This window comes from Rhinatrema bivittatum, chromosome 8, assembly GCF_901001135.1.
Source record: "Rhinatrema bivittatum chromosome 8, aRhiBiv1.1, whole genome shotgun sequence".
Taxonomy (NCBI): Eukaryota; Metazoa; Chordata; class Amphibia; order Gymnophiona; family Rhinatrematidae; genus Rhinatrema; species Rhinatrema bivittatum.
This window is the reverse complement of record NC_042622.1, coordinates 272,818,279-272,831,180: the sequence shown is the minus strand read 5'-3', so window position 1 is coordinate 272,831,180 and position 12,902 is coordinate 272,818,279. Positions and strand designations below refer to the sequence as shown.

The 12,902-nt window shown below is 43.8% G+C and overlaps 1 protein-coding gene across 3 annotated transcripts in view; it reads right to left on the bottom strand.

Moving 5' to 3' along the window:
* Positions 1–12,902, bottom strand: part of ACSBG2 (acyl-CoA synthetase bubblegum family member 2) — a 355,967-nt gene that overhangs the window by 184,002 nt on the left and 159,063 nt on the right. The window lies entirely within an intron of this gene.

Sequence of the window (12,902 nt, the reverse complement as noted above, 5' to 3'; positions counted from 1 at the left end):
GGGGGAGAGAGGAAAGGAACTGAGGTTTTTGGTAGGAGTTTAAAGGAGGTCTATAGCGAAATCTGAGTGAGTTGTCTTGTTTTCTGTTTTCTCTTCTGTTTCCCTTTTCCTTGGTCCTTTGGTGTGTGTGAAAGATTTTTGTAGTTTTGTCACATTTGTGTGTCTTTTTCTGTAGAGTGGAGGAGGAGGAGTGAAGGTTGTGGTTATGGTGAGGAGGGTTGAAGAGTATGGAGCGCGAGAGGTATGGGGAGAGAGGAGAGGTGGGAGGAGAGGATGAGGGCTGGAGTGCTAGGGGAAGGAGGAGGAGGAGTAGGGTCAGGAGAAGAGATAGGCAGGAGGGAAAGGATAGGAGGCGGCGGGAGGACTATGGCAGGCTAAGGATAGAGAAAGAGGGCAGAGGAAATAGGGCAGGGCAGTGGAAGGGAGGGGAGAGTGGAATGGGAGTGAATGTGAGGAAAGGGAAGAGATCACCTCTTCAGAAAAGGAAGTGGCACCCCCCTCTAGCAACCAGGACACCCTCACCTGAGGGCTCTCACGTTCAGCATCCAGGACAATGAACTGATTATTGCTGGGGTCCTGGAGCATTACCCAATGCTATTTGGAATCCATGCCGGACCTTCCAAGGCATCCAAGGGCCAGAACTAGCGCACCATTGCTCAGGCATTTCATGGCAGAGTGGTGTCCAGCGCAGTGCCAAGCAGACGGCACAGATACCAGGGCATCAAGGCCCAACTAAAAAAAGGAAGGTCAGCAGCCACAACAAGTACTTCCGGCAGACCCACGGAGGAGCACCTCATCTAGCGGCTAGGACCGAGCATGTTTGAGGGATGGCTAAGCAGCCAGACATCACACGAGCCAGAGCTGGTAAGTTCACCTCACCTGTAAACAGGCAGGCAGCAACAGGTGTATTTATTTATTAGTATTTATTTCTCGTGCCCTCCAATGTTCGGGGAGGGTTACAAGGAAAAAAAAAAACAATTAAATAGATTGACATAAAATAATAAATTAATATAAATGAATAAAATAACTACAATAAATAAAATTGGAATTACTTGAAACAAGTTATAACAGTGAATAAAGAAAATAAACTAAACTTATTGGGATAGTGTTTTGCATAGATCCAGAAAAGCTAACTTGAAAAGATGGTGTTCTAGAGCTTTTATTGAAGTCTTTATTATTGGATAGTAATCTGAGCTCAAGGAGTAACATGTTCCATAAAATCGGGCCTGCGATGAAAAAAAAGCACGCTCTCATGTCATAACCAATCTCGTTGATTTGGGGGATGGGACTTGTAGAAGGAATTGATTTTTTGACCTAAGATTTTGGCATAGAATGTATAAATGTAGAGTAGTAGATAACCAACAGTTGTTATTGTGGATGAGGTTGTATATGATGGACAAGGTTTTATATTGAATTCGCCATTTAATTGGTAACCAGTGTAACTGAAAGAGAACCGAAGATATGTGATTGCGTAGTCTGTGGTTGGAGAGTAGCCGTGCAGCAGCATTTTGTACAAGTTGGAGCGGGAGTTAAGCCGATTGAGATAGACCTAAGTAAAGAGAGTTACAGTAGTCCTGTTAGTATTAGGGACTTAAGTACTGTACAGAAGAGTGGGATCAAGTAGTGGTTTAACATGTTTAAGCAATCAAAGTTTGTAGAATGAAGATTTAATGATGAATTTGATATGAGTTGAAAAATTGAGTTTGGGGTCTAATAGGATGCCAAGATTACGAACCTATTTTGGAAACGTTAATAGATTTATTGTCAAGGAGAATAGAGTTGGGAATATTTTCAAAATTGAGGATGTCCTAGAATCATTTTGGTTTTTGTCAGATTTAAATTGAGTTTGTTATGAGATTGCTTATCCACAGTTAAAAAATGACTAAGTTCAATGAATTTTAATTCCAATCGTGACAGGTCAGAAAATAAAATTGTATGTCGTTGGCGTACAGATGGTAAACGCTTAGGGTTGACAGAAGTTGACAAGTGGGTGTAAGATAGATATTAAATAGTGCTGCTGAGCGCTGATCCTTGTGGGATCATTTAGCATAAGATGCTCACAATGCTAAGAAGCAAAGTGCACCTTTGAAGCCAAATGAAAGAAAGGATACTTGCTGCCATTGGTACTTATGTCTTATGTTTTGTTTCCCCAGCTCTTGCCCATGAAGCAGCTGGTCCCTAACAGGAAGCCCAGACCCAGGAGGAGCAGAAGCCACAGACTCAGGAGCCATTGCAGATATTGCAACCCCTGGGTTCACCCGACCCACTCAGTGTATCCCTCAACCTCTCTGGCTTCATGGAGTAACCTAGCCTTGAGTGGGAGCCTATAGAATCACCACAACCTCGAGCCAGCACACCACAGAGCCAGCCCCGAAGCCCCATCATGCCACATTTGGAGGCCAAAAGTCCTGCACTCCACACCATCATCACAGCACTGCCACCAGTCCCAGCACCAGCAACATTTCCACCACCAACAGATGAGTCCATGCACGAGCAGCTGGAAAGGAGGCATGGGTTACACCTTTGACACATATGGCCAGAGCTAGTGTGCCTCAGGAGGGCTGTCAACAAGCAGAACCAGATCCTGTGAGATCAGACAGCTGCGAACACACAGAATGTTACGACACTATCCACAGCAGTCAATAGCATGATGAACATGCTGATGCAGATCCTGCAAAGGATGCCAGAGCAGCCACCCGAGTCCTCCCCAGCATCACTGGAGTCCACACCCTGCAGCAGTCCCCAGGCTGACAGACACCCAAGGGGTAGACCCCCCAAAAAAGATATTGCCCCCCCCCCCCCCCAAGTGGGAAGTCACAACATGGCACGGGGCCATAAAGGATCAAAGGTTGTGGTATCAAATGGCAAATAAGAGTTGTACCAAAATTATTGGGTGGGCCCCTCTATAGAGTTCCTGTGTCGGCTAGATGGAAGAAGCCTGCTAGGCCCGTCCTCATTACAGAGTTCCTGTACCAGCTCGCAGAAGGGAAGGCCTACTGTCAGCCATTGTGGCCCTCTATGTTCTGCTCGTATTCCAGCCTCCTTGATGTGGCCTCCAGTCACAGTCCGGCTGCTGCCTCTTCTCATCATGTCTCAACTGCTGTGGATGCTGGTGTCTCATCACATCTCAGCTCATGCTGCTGCGTGTCTTCTCCTGCCTCCATGCTGTGCTCTTTGGTCCTGGTCCCGGTGCCTTCACTTGAACTCTACTGTCTGGCCCCTTAGGCTGTCTTCTTGACTGCAGTCTTTCAAAATGAACTGACTAGGGCCTTTTCCTAGCCATTACATATCAGGGCTGGTATCAGCTCCAACATTAGAGCTGTTCTGTAGCTATTGGGGGTGCCACTTCTGCTTTCTATGGTCTTTGTTGTAATTAGTACAACCGCACACATTTTCCCACCTCAATCATTGTTGTTCTGCGATTATACTATTTTGTATATAACCTCTGTACATATCATTTGTTCCTCGAACCCCTGTAAATAGCTTTTCCTTATGTATCCTCTCTCACCCTCCCACCGCCCCCCCTCCTTTGTCTCGCCTATCCCTACCCCTCCCTCCCTTACTTATTTATCTAGTTAATTGCCCTGTTACTGCGTTTTTGTTACACACTGTTCCTTGTAAAGGCTTTGCCTATATATTCTTTGGTTGTAAGTTTTGTAAACCGGCACGATGTGCAAACGGTTGCCGGTATATAAAATAAAATAAATAAATAAAATTATGATTGTGCCAAAATGATAAGATGCTAAGCATGCATATGTAATGATGCCAAACACTGTGGGGCGGATTTTCAGAACCCTGCTCGCCGGGAAGCCTATTTTACATAGGCCTACCGGCGCGCGCAGAGCCCCGGGACTTGCGTAAGTCCCGGGGTTCTCCGAGGGGGGCGTGTCGGGGGCGGGCCTGGTCGTCGCGGCGTTTCGGGGGCATGTCTGCAGCGTTTTGGGGGCGGGTACGGGGGCGTGGCTACGGCCCGGGGCGGTCCGGGGGCGTGGCTGCGCCCTCCATACCCGCCCCCAGGTCGCGGCCCAGCGCGCAAGAGGCCCGCTGGCGCGCGGGGATTTACGCCTCCCAGAGGGAGGCGTAAAATCCCCCGACAAAGGTAAGGGGGGGGTAGGTGAGGGGAGGGCAAAGGAAAGTTCCCTCCGAGGCCGCTCCGATTTCGGAGCGGCCTTGGAGGGAACGGGGGTAGGCTGCGCGGCTCGGCGCGCGCCGGCTATACAAAATCCATAGCCTTGCGCGCGCCGATCCAGGTTTTTAGCAGATATGCGCGGCTCCGCGCGTATCTACTAAAATCCATGCGCCTGGAGCGCAAACAAAAGTAGGCTATTCGCGCTCCTTTTAAAATCCGCCCCACTATGTATAAGTCTACACAGAATGAGCTGTGCATATAATGTACAGTGTTTTGTTCTATTTGCTATCTTCTCCTTGCAGATTGTGATTAAGACTGACTTTATTTCAAAACAGTGGCCTACATGTCTTCCCTAATAAAGTGATTACTGGTTTGAAAACCAAACACTTCCTGGTTGGCTCCTTTCATTGTGTGTTTTTTGTGTAAAGGATTCACTAGGTACAAGGTTTGCCCTCCACATGATCTTGCATGCTAGAATGCCCTGGGACATTCCAAGTAGCCAATTATCTAGCAGGCAAGACCATACAACTGAATGCTCAGTGTATGCTCCTAAGAAAAACCGCAAGAGGTAAAGATGTTTATTACTGGGGACTGCTTGTTGCCTTCTTCACACTGCATATTCTTTGCTAACTCCTGCTTACATGGGCCCGTATGTAAGACGGGCAGTAGCTAGCTGCCTAATACAGTATAATGTGTACATGTAGAGCTTGTGTGGTGTTACAGGGGAAGTTAGAGTTATTACAAAACTTGGTCTTCGGTCCCCTCACTTGTGTCATGATTCAAAGACTATTTGAACCCAACAGTCAGTATCTTTCACAGTAAACCAAATATGACGTCTACTTGCTGATAGTTGGAACAGAGTGTCAGCTGCTGTGTGACAACTAAGGAGGAGGAATGAGGGAGTATTGTCATGTCGAGAATGTCCACAGGCCAACAGCAAAGGCCTAGAGGGCTGCTGCTGCCGTTTAGGACCAGGCTGCCTTCCACAGACTGGCTGACACCCCTGTACTGGCATGGCTTGGGAATCTGTATATTACATGACCTCTGATTAGCAGGCCTCTGCAGTATGAGGAGAAAAGGGCAGGCCCTGGGGCAATGGCCTGCAGACATAACTATACAAGCCATTTGTCATGGCAGCGATGCTTTTCCTCCCCCCATGTCCTTGCAGTTTGCCACAAATACATAACCAGAGATGGAATATAGAAAGAAGTGTCTGGGTCTAGCCGAGTGACTGATCTGCCACTGGCAAGCTTTGGATTTTGGTTTTTTTTTTGTTTTAAAAAGAATTTGCAGGAGCCTGTCACTCCCAATTGCCCTGGGGAGAGGAAGAGCAGTCTGCAGAGGCTGCCATCCCTCTGGAGCTCCCTTGACTCAGCCCAGGCCTACCCTGGAAGAACTAATCCACCACCTAGATTGTTGTCTCAGTGACCCTTCCTCCTCTTTCCTGCTGGAGGCAGAGAACAACCAAAACTTCCCCTGTTGCACCAGGCTATATAGAGGGAAGCGCCAGGACAAAGAACTTGCCCTCTGCCTCCATCTGCTAGTAGGAGGAACAAAGCCACTTACCTGAACTGGTCTGGCATGGACACTGAAGAAATACAATATTATTCATGTTTCTCCTAAATGTCCCCTGAGTTCCATCATATCTACTTGCTGTTTCTTATAACCGTTTTGAATGCGTAAACTTAAAAATAATAAATAAATAAATTTGGCGACTTCCAACTATTATCATTTTCTTCCAACTCTCAGATGCCCCAGGCACCATGTCATTTTTATGACATCTGAGTGCTAATCCCTCAGCATCTACGCCAATCTCTCCACTTGCCTCATCAGAAGGTCTTTTTGTCTTAGGTCCTGATTTTAAGCTGAAATATCTTCTTAAAGAATGGCTTTATTAATTACTTACATGAAATGGCAAGCATATATGTTGTGGCTGGTGTTGCATCTAGGGGAAATTAGTATTTTGATAGCACATTTCCTTTTGGCGTGGAGGAGTAGCCTAACAGAGTAGTGGGCTGCAAACCAGTGAAACCAGGGCTCAAATTCTGCTGCTGCTCCTTGAGACCTAGGGCAAGTCACTTCACCTTCCATTGTCTCAGGTACAAACTTACAGGCCGATACAGTAAAGTCCGCGGGAGAGCGGACGAACGCCCGCTCGCCGGTGCATGCGATTCACTATGCAAATTAGGCGGCGCGGTAGAAACGGGGAAAAGGAGGTGTTAGGGACACTATCGCGTCCCTAGCGCCTCCTTTTTGACAGGAGCGGCGGCTGTCAGCAGGTTTGACAGACGACGCTCAATTTTGCCGGCGTCTGTTCTCGAGCCCGCTGACAGCTATGGGCTCGGAAACCGGATGCCGGCAAAATTGAGTGTCCAGTGTCCAGATTCAAATTTTATTTATTTATTTATTTTACTCTTCGGGACCTCAGACTTAATATCGCCTGTTAGTCTGTGAGCCCTCTGAGGTCAGGAATATCCCTACAGTACCTAAACGTAATCCGCTTTGAAGTGCCTGAAAGGTGGAACATAAATAAAAAAAAAAAAAGCAATAGTGAAAATATACAAACACTATATAAATGCAGCTAAAAAAAAGGGGGAAACCATTTCAATTGTTTATTTACAAAGCCTAATTTTACTCAAATTTGTCTTGCCTTACAAATATGTATTAGCGTTACAAAAATAATTTTCAAAGCTAGCTGCAAACTGATGTTTGCACAGTAATTTAGAGGCATTTTTACCACCGATCACACTGAGACATACGTTTTAAAGCAATCAATTCTGAAATTGCTACCAGGTTTCACCAATGCTAATAGAAAAAGATGAAGGAAGAAACATGGGTATGAAGTATGTAAAATATACTCTTACAGTGTATTCTCTATAGAGCAACTGCTGCCTTCCTTGCAGCTTTTGCTCAGCCAGAGTGCAACGGCTTTGTACCAGGCAGAGAACACATCATTCTTATTTCAGGGCAGCTTCCGTTAAGAAGATCTGTAGTGTCTGATGTAATGCACTTGTCTACTTTATAATTGGAACTAGCACATCACCCCACACAGTCATATCCCTTATATGGAAATACGTCTGCCAAGGATTGGTTCCTTTTTTCCCAAGTCACGGCAGCACCTTTAATGTCTCTTCCCTGGGATACTTTTTTTTTCCCCTGTGACACACCCACGGCAGCTGTGATGTGCTCACAGCAGAGAGGTTACTGTAGGTCGTTCAAGGGGAGATAAACACACACAAATCTCTGGCAATCTCTGTGTAAAGTACTATATGAAGAAAGATTTAGACCATATAAAAAATAGAAAAACAAAAAGGTTTGCTGCCATAAATATATGTTTGTACACCACTTTGATTAACTTATATACCATCTTCTGAACAAAGAAGTTTTAATAAAGAGAGATCCAGTGGTATTGGGATTATCACTAATAAAAATAAATGCTAAATCCTTTTTAGCACTGTATCAAATATTCAAACAACTCCTCATGAAAAGAAAATGATGAACTATACCTACTTTGATCAACTGTAATTTCACAAACCTAGACTGGGATCGCCTGACCTGAAATCATAGGTAAAAGAAGAGCCAATAGTGCCAGCTTGTGAGCACGAACATTAGGGATGTGCATCCATTTGAAACAAAATGGGTGATCCAAACCAAAATTGCCCAATTTCATTTCCAATAATCTGAAACAAATGCAGGATCCAAATGAAAAATAAAACCTGAAAATTCTGGGTGTTTTCATTTCAGGAAGTGTTCCATGCTATTTCCCCAAGGCCCCCTACCATAAGAGTGCTTGGGCCTACCCAGCTGGGCCTCCATGGGTCCTGACTTTTAGGGGGTTCTGACGTCCCCCCTAAAAGTCTACCAGGGTCCAAGCCTACCAAGCCAGGGCTCCCCCAACCCAGGCCCCAATGATCCACCCAGCCACAAGCCTTCCCATCCAAGGTGAGCTGAGCTCAGCCAGGGCCTCTCTGGGCCCTTCAAACAGCCTCCCATCCCACCTTTTATCTGTGCACTAATAGTTCATTTGTAAAGAAAACTATTTATACTTTATTCATTTCACACAAATATAACAAAGCATACACTATGTAAAAGGAAACAATTTGTTGCTAAATGTAATTTGATATCAAGGCAATAATCCTACATCCAGTAAGCCACAATCAGGGAGGAGAAAAAAAGAAAAAGATATAGGAGAAAATATGAGGAAACAATTTAAGGAAATAGCATAACCTGAAGTATCCTGCGTTTCCAACTATTAGTTTGATGATAAATTAGCCATACCGATTGGGATCAACCAAAATGTATTTATTTATTTTTTAAATGAGTCAAATGAAAGATTTTAGCTGTTCTGGTACAAAAAAAAAAAAGAAAAATCCTTATTGTATCTAACAATTCACTTGCAAGAATATCTATAAAAAACTAAATATTTATTCAACATGATCCAGCAACAGATTCAGGAAGTAACTTCTCCCAACCCTTAGTAAACATCCATCACTTGCGCTTGAATATTATATAATATCAAAACTAGAGATTTACTGTATATATTCACATACAAGCCCCAAAGTTTGATGTAAAATTTAAAAAAATTATTGGGATGACCTCTACACAGGTGCTAAGAGTTATTGAGCCCCCACCCCACGGCACAGTGTACTGTGGTTTCATTCAGTCAAGTGTCAGATTACATAGTGCAACTCTGAAAACAATCCACTGGTAGGATAAGTTTCAGGTAAAGATTTTGAGGTGTTAGATATTTTTGTCTTTGTTTCTGTGACAAACGACTTGGAGTGATACGAAGTGATAGAGCTTCTGACCAAATGTTACAACCACAGGGAGTGAGTTGTATGCATTTACCTACTCTAGCTAGCGCTTAACGAGGATATGCAGGATATTTAGGCCTAGTGTAATTTATAATGGGCCTTATTTGTCAACATCTACTCTATTACATGTTAATATAGCCATTTAAAAATCAGTTATGTGTAGCTAAAGTACGTATTTTATTAACCACATTCAACCGAAGTAAAAATTTCGTAAAGTGTTTATTATTTACGCATTTTAGGTAAATAACGAATAATGTCACAGGGATTGAAAAGACAGTCTTATCATGCAAGCTTTAAGTTGAAAGTCGTGGCTTTCGCAGAGAGTACAAATAACTATGCCACAGATCGCTACTTTGGCGTTTCAGAAAAGCTAGTACGGGACTGGAGAAAAACAGAAGCAAATATTAGCTGAAATGCCAAAAAAAACAAACAAGGTGGTACACTGTGGCGATCAAGCAGTATTCCCAGAACTTGAGAGGGCATTGGCGGACCGGATACTAGAAGGTCGACAAAATGGATACATCATCACACGGATGGCTATTCGACTGCAAGCTTTGAAAATGAATAAAGAGGCCCCTTACAATCAGAATCAGGCTGGTGCACATGGTACATGAACAGGCATGGGATTACTATACATAGGCGCACTAAAATCTCCCAGAAGCTTCAAGGATTTAGAAACAAAAAAGTAGGATCACTTTTAAAATACACAATATCATTGCATAAGAAATATGACTATGACTTGACAGATAGGAAATATGGATGAAATGCCCCGTACTTTTGATATGCCTGGGAATACCATAGTGAATGCTAGTGGTGAGAAAAACTAATGATAAAGACAACTGGGCACGAACGAATCCATTTTACTGTGGTACTTAACTGTCTAACAGATAGAAGTTAGTTAAATCCTGTAGTGATCTTTAAATGAAAGGAATTATTGTAACAGCACACCCGAAGGGTTGGATGGAAGAAATGGGACAAATGATTGGCTGAAAAGAATGTGGAATGTGCAGCCTGGTACATTGTCAAGAAAATGGGGTTTACTAGTCTGGGATATGTTTAGGGCCCATCTTTCAGATGATATTAAGAAAATAGTTAAGTGCTTAAACACGGACCTTAGCGTTATTCCTGGGGGTTTGACATCCATTTTGCAACCCTTAGATATATGTTTAAATAAGCCTTTCAAGGACCATGTGCGCCCAATGTGGATTGGATGACATCAGGCATAGCAAAACTGACAAAAGTGGGTTAGAGAGGCCTGGGACGAAATACCGGAGGATACTGTTAGTCGCTCATTTCCGAAATGTGGGATTAGTAATGCCCTTGATGGATCACAGGACGCTGCGATATATATGGAGTCTGATACCGAACACGAGAGCGAGGACAACGAATTAATCGACTCCTATGAAGACTATCCAGCTGTAACAGACAATATTATGAAACATGTGTTCAACGAAAGTGACAATGGCGAAGACTTATGGTTTTGACTAATGGACGCTTTTCATTTCACTTACTATTAGATGTTTCAATAAAGTATTGAATACAATTGGATTTAATGAATAAAAAAGATCATCACTAAAACATTTGTTACAACAAAATTTTGTGAATTTGGTCCTCTTTTCAACCTTGATTTTGTTCTGCCTAAGGAAAAGGTCTAGAAAAGTAAATGTAAATTTCATGTAAGCATGTAAATATGTATGGACATCACATGTTTAAATAAAGTAAAGTATCGAGCATAATTGCATAAAACATGTTGTCCCTTCCTAATGTGCCACATGCCAAAATTTTCTTATATGCGGGTCAGAGAGCTTTTGCATTGACAGCTGAATACACTTGACAGGGGCGACTTGTACATGGAGCGAATAGTGCATGGGTATATACGGTAATCTGATTGTAGACATAACTAAACAAAGCAGATTAAAAAAGGGATTTAAGACAGTGAACTGGTACATGGAGTTTGCTCTGAAGAAAGGTGATGAGTGGAGTGCTTCAGGAATCTGCTCTAGGGTCCACTCTATTCAGTGTCTTTCTGAGCAATATTGTGAAGGGGTTAAGAAGGAAAGTTTGTCTTTTTGTGGTAGACACTGAGATCTGCAACAGAATAGATGTGCCTGGTAGTAGACAAAATGGGGCTGATGTAATAAGACCTGCGCTGAAATCTGTGCTGATTTTTTCACGCAAATTTTTTTGGCACGCACGGCAAAAAACAGCGGCAATGCAGGATGTAATAACAGCCGCATATGCTAATTAGATACACGCAAAAAAATCCTTGTACACCACACACACACATACCATAATGTGTGCAGTAACATGCATTCATGACCGCATGTAGTAAATCTCACAGACATCGGCGCAAAAACCTGCATGGACACCCATTGGCACATGAATATCCGCAATTAGTTCTCTAGGTGAAAGCCTTTCAAAAAATGCATAAATTAGTGGTAAGGAAGTTGCTGTGTAGGTGGGTAGAGCACGATGAGAGACAGTTGGGTTCAGGACTGGAATAGATTGCGCAGGACAACTGGCCAAAAAGTGCTGTCCTGGCGACTATCCCTGTCAAGGCAGTAGTGAGCTGCGAACGTGTGGAGAGAATGCCAAGTCACAGCCCTACAAATTTCAGTGACAAGGACCGCACGCAGATGGACTACTGATGCCGCCATAGCCCACACAGAGTGAGCTTTCACCCTGCCAGCCAGCTGAAGGCCTGCCTGCTCGTAGCAGAAGGCAATGCAATCCGCTAGCCAGTTGGATAAGATTTATTTTCCCAGTCTGTTGGGGATCAAATGACACAAAGAGCTGGGAGAACTGCCTATCGGTCACTGTTCGATCCAGATAGAAAGCGAGCGCTCACTTGTAGTAGAGGGTGTGGAGAGCACGTCCCCCCAGGTGGGAATGAGGCCACTGGAAGAACGTGGGAAGGATGATTGACTAGTTGATGTGGAAAGCAGTCACCACCTTAGGCAGAAATTTTGGATGTGTACGTAGCACCATAATATTATGGAAGAATTCTGTGTACGTGACCAGGGCCTGGATCTCACTGACTCTGCAAGCGGAAGTGATCGCCACCAGGAACATGACTTTGGAGGTGAGGAACTTCAGGTCACAGAAGTTGAGAGGCTCGAATGGATGCATTATAGTCTCACCAGGACATAGTTGAGATCCCACAGGTTGCTGGCAGCCGAAGCAAGGGCTTCAGCTGAACAAGGCCCCACATGAAGCACAGACAAGAGGCTGGACTGAAACGGGTGCACCAGCAACACCCTGGTGGTAGGTGCTGAGGTGTACTCGGACTGAGCTGGTTTGGAGGCCAGACGTAATCCAGCAAGCGGGGAAGTGGACAGGAGAACGAGTCAGGCCGTGGCCACTGCACCGTATGGAAAATGCTTCCACTTCGAACTGTAGGATTTTTATTTTATTTATTTATTTAACTTCTTTTACTATACCGACACTCAAGACCAGGTCTTATCGTACCGGTTTACATTAGAACAAGGGGAAAAATCAATTAACGTATAAGTGGAAAAGAGAAGTTACATTAAAACAGGGAGAGTAAAAACATGGATGTCGGAACAAGGGGAAACATGGATGTCGGAACAAGGGGAAACATGGATGTCGGAACAAGGGGAAAAATCAATTAACGTATAAGTGGAAAAGAGAAGTTACATTAAAACAGGGAGAGTAAAAACATGGATGTCGGAAGATAGGACAGAATTAAGTAATTGAACAATAAGTTAACAAAATTACAAACTATAAATTAACATAAAACAATAAATTAATAATACAAAAAACATGGATTATAATCAGCGGAAATATACATGGAAATATATATATATGGAATATATACAGCTGGAATATACATGTTATGTCAGATGGGAGGAGTGGCGGGGGTGAGGGAAAAGGGTGGGTTGAGGTTGCGAGTGGAAAAGGGAAAAAAGAGAAAAAAGTTTGGGAGTGCGGGGAGGGAG